A 6640-nucleotide genomic window follows, 5' to 3' on the forward strand; every position below is an offset into this window, starting at 1 on the left:
TCCGTCCTCGTCTTTTCGCGCTCTGTGTTTTGAGTCCGAGGTCTGAGGATCGAAGCGTGTCGCGAATCTCAGGCGCACGGCATTCTGGGTCACGTAAACAACACCTGCGTTTACTTTAAATGTAAATAAACCTTTTTTAAAATCAAAATAAACAAGGTAAGGGCGGGATTCGAACCGGCAACCTCCAGATCGACGGACAAACACCGTGCTGTGAAACACTTGCGCTAGCTTGTTTTTCAAAGCTGCACTGCGCTTTTCTCCATGGAGATGTTAGCGCTTTGCCGGTGATGTTCCACAGTGTGACATTAACCTCATCTTTCTCCATGGAGACGCCAGCGGGTCATGTTATGGGTCAGATCTGTGGAAGGGGGGGACCGCACAGCAATACACGTTTTGTAAAGGGAATGACGTAACACGTAGGAAAACGTAGAAGTGTTACGTCATACTGTGGAACATTACAGGCAAAAACGGTCACATCGCCATGGAGACAAGCGAGTGGCAGACCCTCCACGAGAAAAGTTACACAGTGCACCTTTAATATCCCTTCAAATGTAGTAAAATTACTCAAGTACAAAGCCGTGGTCCGAGGAATTACATAAAGACTTTAATGTTTTAATGTTGTTCCTCCTCAAAAACAAACTGGAGTTGTGTTTTGTTTGGAGCTCAAAACGCTCTGTTCCACCTCGTGATGTCATCAGGTGGTAGTTTTCACGTTAACTCCTCCTCCTTTTACCTTTAGTTCAGTCGAGATAAGAGACAACTCCAGGACTGAAATGATCCAAGTGATTCTATAAATGAAGGTGTGTGGAGTTTAAAAACACAGTGGAGCACTTCCTGTATCACCACACGATGACATCACAAGGTGGAACAGAGTGTTTTCAGTTTGAGGGAACAGAACAGTGTGATATGGAGGTTTTAGATTGGGCTCATTACGGCGTCTGGAATCTAACGACAAACCTCGGCTCGTAATTTTAAAATGTTTTCAAAAGTATGAGACTCACAGACGCTCAGTCCACACTCACGTCTCTGACCACGTGACCTCCAGACCGGGGTCACACAACAGAACACCACGCCCAAGAACGACAGGTCAAAGGTCACGCACACGGAGCTTATCTTTAAGAAGGTGAAAGTCGACTCTGGATTTACACAGAAAGAACTGAACCAGGACTAAACCAGGTCTAAACCAGGACTGAACCAGGACTGAACCAGGACTGAACCAGGACTAAACCAGGATTAAACCAGGACTGAACCAGGACTAAACCAGGACTAAACCAGGACTAAACCAGGACTGAATAAGGACTGAACCAGGACTGAACCAGGACTAAACCAGGACTGAATAAGGACTGAACCAGGACTGAACCAGGACTAAACCAGGTCTAAACCAGGACTAAACCAGGTCTAAACCAGGACTAAACCAGGACTAAACCAGGACTAAACCAGGACTAAGCCAGGACTAAACCAGGACTAAACCAGGACTAAACCAGGACTGAACCAGGACTAAACCAGGACTAAACCAGGACTGAACCAGGACTAAACCAGGACTGAACCAGGACTAAACCAGGACTGAACCAGGACTAAACCAGGACTGAACCAGGACTGAACCAGGACTGAACCAGGACTGAACCAGGACTAAACCAGGACTAAACCAGGACTAATGTAATGTAAACAAGGTCTAAAACTTGTCTAATTTACACAATTAAATAAAATTAAATTGATTAAACACTTTTCCTTTGTTAAAATGAGTTTTATTCTCAGATTAACATTTTCCTCATGTTGTTTTTTTTTAAACTGTAACTCAAAGTGAAGCTGTTCGTCTTTGAGCTTAAACCTGAAGAATCCTGAGCTCATAATAACACGGAGTTTTCACTGTGTCAAACAAACACTGATCCTTTAACGAGCTCATGGGCACAACAACAGTGATGTCACCCTCTACTCAAATACTCAGGTTTAAACGTAAAGATCAAACTGTGAGATGTAAATATACGATTACAGAGAGGACGTGTTTTACATTCAGACATTTAAAGACAGAATGTGGAACTTTTCGGTGAAGGGTCAGCCACCTGCTCGTCTCCATGGAGATGTTGGGCAACGGTGGCTCAGTTGGTAGAGCGTTTGCCCACTGATCAGAAGGTTGGCGGCTCCTTTGGCGCTGTTTATCGATCCAGCCCAAAGGAGAGAAGAAAAAGGACAGAGTCAGCACCTCCTCGCACGAGTTAAAAAAAAGCTCAAAAACATCTTAAACACAAGTAAAATATAAATACAGATGTAAATAAAGGAAAAAAAATAACAAAAAGACAATATGTCCTGAGACCCGAGCTCTTACAGGACAAAGAACAAAATGAGAAACAATTTTACCTCTAGGAACAATGTGTCTCATTTGTGCTGCAGACAGGTGCAGGAAGACATGTGCCTTTAAATAAAAATAAAATTAAATTAAATAAAAAATTAATAAATAAAAAATTAATAAATTAATTAAAATACAATAAAAAGTAAAATAAAAATAAATAAATAAAAACAAATTAAATTTAAAAATTAAATAAAAAAATTAAATAAAAATATAAAAAAATAAAATGAAATAATAATTAAAATAAAAAAAATAATTAAAAAATAAAATAAATAAAAATTAAAAAAAAATAAATTAAAATACAATGAAATAAAATAAAAAATATAAATAAATAAAAAATTAAATACATTTTTTTTTTTATAAATAAAAAGTAAATAAATATTCTAAACTCTTAGAAATATTCAAAATTGACAATGTTCTTGTTGCTGTTCTTCTAAAAATTTGCACTGTGGCCGAAACAATCCAAAATGTGTTGTCCACAGATGAGGACACCAGGTCTCAGGAGGATAATCATAGGAAAACATAGATTCTGACCTCTTCCCAAAACTGGATTTACAAAGAGACGAGGCAGCGTCAAACCCGGACGACACAAAGGGCAAAGGTCACACGAAGAAGAGACAAAAACACAGAAGAAGAAGAGTCTGGAGGACCAAGACTGCAGCAAGAAACAAACACCAGGTCTGAGCAAAACTGTAAGAAACAAAAGCACCAGTTTACGTAATTCTACAAATATGCACGAGTAGTATCAGTCAACAGGCTGCACACCCCCCACCGCAGAAGTTACACAGTGTGTCTTTAAGTCAAAGCTCTACAAAACAAAAACAGAACATGATCTGAATGAATCGGTTTGTTTTTACAGTGTGAACCTGCAGAGACCTGTTTATAACACAAACAGAACAAGTGTCCGTGAAGGTCACACACACACACACACCCCCCCACACACCCCCACACACCTCCTCACACACACACACACACACACACACACGACTTCAGCCTCTCTGCCGACGTCGCTAAATCTGGTTGATAATTACTTAAACACTTAAATATGTGACATTTGTGGCAGATTAAGTTTTAACTGTGTCCTTTTCACATTAACCACAGCCCGACCCGCCCTTGAAAAACCCTCTGACCCGAGCGGGACGGGCCCACACGAGCGGGACGGGCCCACACGAGCGGGACGGGCCCACACGAGCGGGACGGGCCCACACGAGCGGGACGGGCCCACACGAGCGGGAGGGGCCCACAGGAGCGGGAGGGGCCCACACGAGCAGGACGGGCCCACAGGAGACCAGCCCCGTGTCTGTACTGGACACACTGAAGCCAACACGGAGGAGGCGTCTGGGCTGTTTACGGCTTAGGCCCAAAGGTCAAAGGTCAAACTCTATACTTTTAACCAGAGGAGGAAGAAGGGCTCAGGTCTGTTACTGAAGTAAATGTTTACTCGAGTACAGTACTTTAATACTTTGACCTGTGGCTTTAGCGTCAGGGTTTTATATTTTCTATATTTAGACTTTTCACGTTCAGCAAAAGGAAAAGACTGAAGCTTAAAGGAACTGAATGTGAGACAGTTCCATAAATGTGACCTCTCTGTGACCCCAGACACGTGACCTCTGTGTGACCTCTGTGTGACCCCAGACCTGAGCTAAACATCAAACTGAACTTTTCCTGAGCGCTGTTTTAAAGCTGATTTATTCCTAATGACAAAAACACTGTCGTCTCATTTATTTCTGTGATAATTTGTTGTTTTTAAGGTGACGCTCGAGCTTCTCATTTGTTTTTCCAGTTTCAATGTTGAAATCCAGTTATTTTAAATCTAAAAATACTCTGACCTGATGAGTTTAAGCACAAACATGAGGTTAAAATGATCCAAATGTGTTTTATAACTTTTTTTTAACACTTACAGTCGCCCCAGAGCAGCAGAAACACAGAATAATATAATAATAAAATGGTTATGAGACGCTCTGACCGTCTGCAGGAAAAGTCTCCAGTTTAGACCAAACGTCACATGGACTGAGCCTCGTCCTGGACTAAATCCTCAGACCAAATGTTTCAATATCAACGTCGTATCAGTTTGTCCAAAGTACAAGTTCAAAGAGGTGATCCAATACTCAAGTAAAAGTATTCGGGAAAACTATTACTTTAGTCAAAGTAACTTAAAGAGAAACTGTCGAGGAGAAACATCTGAATTTATTTAAAGTGAAAGTGACAAAATGTTTTTAAAGAAACACAAACATGATCCAAACTGAATCAGATCAGAAGAAACAACAGAAACAAATGTTCAGATCATTTCATGAAGTTACATAAAACTCAGGTCACTCCAGACTCACAGAGAAGAAGAAGAACAGCACTTTGACTCGAGTAACACAGGATGTTACTCGAGTAACTGGACTGTTACTCTGTTACTCTGTACAGTATAATACAGACGGGCTGATCTGTGTGTGTGTGTTGTTTCTGTGTGTTTGTGTTCTTTCTCTCTGTGTGCGTGTTATTTCTGTGTGTGTGTCCTCTGTGTGTGCGTGCATGTAGGGGTGGGTGTGTGTGTGTGTGTTTCTGTGTGTAGGGGTGTTTCTGTGTATGTGTGTTTCTGTGTGTGTGTTTCTGTGTGTGTTTCTGTGTGTGTTTCTGTGTGTGTTTCTGTGTGTGTGTGTGTGTGTGTGTGTGTGGGGGTGTGTGTGTGTGCGTGTGTTTGGTGCTGATCATTTTTCCTTTAAAAGCTCAAAGTTCATTCTGGACACACCCTCTGGTTCAGTGTTTTATTTTATTTTTATGACTTTCTACAATATATATATGAATCAGAAGAATCAGAAGAATAAAAAGAATCAGAAGAATCAGAGGATATGAAGCAGGATTAATGTAAAAAGCGAAATAGTCACATTTTTATAGAGCAGTTTAACACCATCAAGACTCAAAGCTCTTTACACCAAAACACACACACACGGGGGTGAGGGGGGTTAAGTGTCTTGCCCAAGGACACAACAACAACATTCATCAGTGGAGCTGGACTCAAACCTCAAACCTTCAGATCAGTGGGTAAACGCTCTACCAACTGAGCCACTGTCGCCCTGTGGAATAAAAAAACAAAAACATTTAAAATATTTAGTAGATTTATTTAACTTTTGTCTTTACTTCATAGTTCTGTGTATCTTATGTTTTCTGTGTTTATAAAATGTATAAAGTGATAAAAACAAAAATAAAATGTTTAACAGATCTGCCAGAAATGAGAAAAAAAAAAAAAGAAAAAGAAAAGAAAGTTTCAATGTTTCAACTCATTTTGAAAAACTAAACTCGGCAAAGACACGAAGCAAAAACAGGAAAGTACTGAAGTAAAAGTACTCAAGTAAATATTTAGGTATCTGTACTTTACTTAAGTACATTTTACAGTGTGTACTTTTACTTTTACTTCAGTACATGTGAGAGCAGTATCTGTACTTTCTCCTCCACTACATTTTTAAAAAAGACTGAAAAGTAAAAGTATTTTTCATATTGTGTTTTGTTTTCAGGGCCGTCCACAGACATTTCGGGGCCCGGGACAAGAAGCTTCACATGGGCCCCCCTTATAAATGAACATGAAAATAGTGCCCCCCTCTGGCCCCGCCCCTGTGCCCTCCTCTGGCCCCGCCCCTGTGCCCCCCTCTGGCCCCGCCCCTGTGCCCCCCTCTGGCCCCGCCCCTGTCTGTACCTGACCGGGCCTCATTGAGGTCCAGATCCAGAGCCCGATTGATTTAACAGCCGGAAAAGTTCATTGTGTTGTTTTAACACAGATGTAGCCGCTTCCCTTCCTGTTTCCACGGTAACCTGGCAACACAGTAAATACAACTCAACACGAGAAACTCTGAAAATGTATTTACTGAATACTCAGTACTCAAACTGTGTACTGTGTAAAGTACTCAGGTACACGGACCAATGAAAGACTGACCTAAGAACCAGGACTGAACCAGGACTAGACCAGGACTAGACCAGGACTAAACCAGGACTAAACCAGGACTATTGTGAATTCGTGGTCCTATCAGAGTACTGTACTCTGAATACTCTGAATACTTCTACACAGAGTTACATTATATTACAGTGAAAACATGAGACAAACATCTGTATTTTTGTTTGTTCTGTTTTTACTTTAGATCCACATGTCTCACCACAGCAGCTGTTTTTTATTTCTCTTTAATTCTGCGCAGTTCAAAGACAAAAGTGCCATGTGCTCCTTTGATTTTAGAAAAGTAACTGTAATCTGAATACCACATGAAAGAGTAACTGTACCAGATTACAGGTACTCTAGAGTGTTACTCCCCAGCTCTACAT

This window comes from Periophthalmus magnuspinnatus, chromosome 12, assembly GCF_009829125.3.
Source record: "Periophthalmus magnuspinnatus isolate fPerMag1 chromosome 12, fPerMag1.2.pri, whole genome shotgun sequence".
Lineage (NCBI taxonomy): Eukaryota > Metazoa > Chordata > Actinopteri > Gobiiformes > Gobiidae > Periophthalmus > Periophthalmus magnuspinnatus.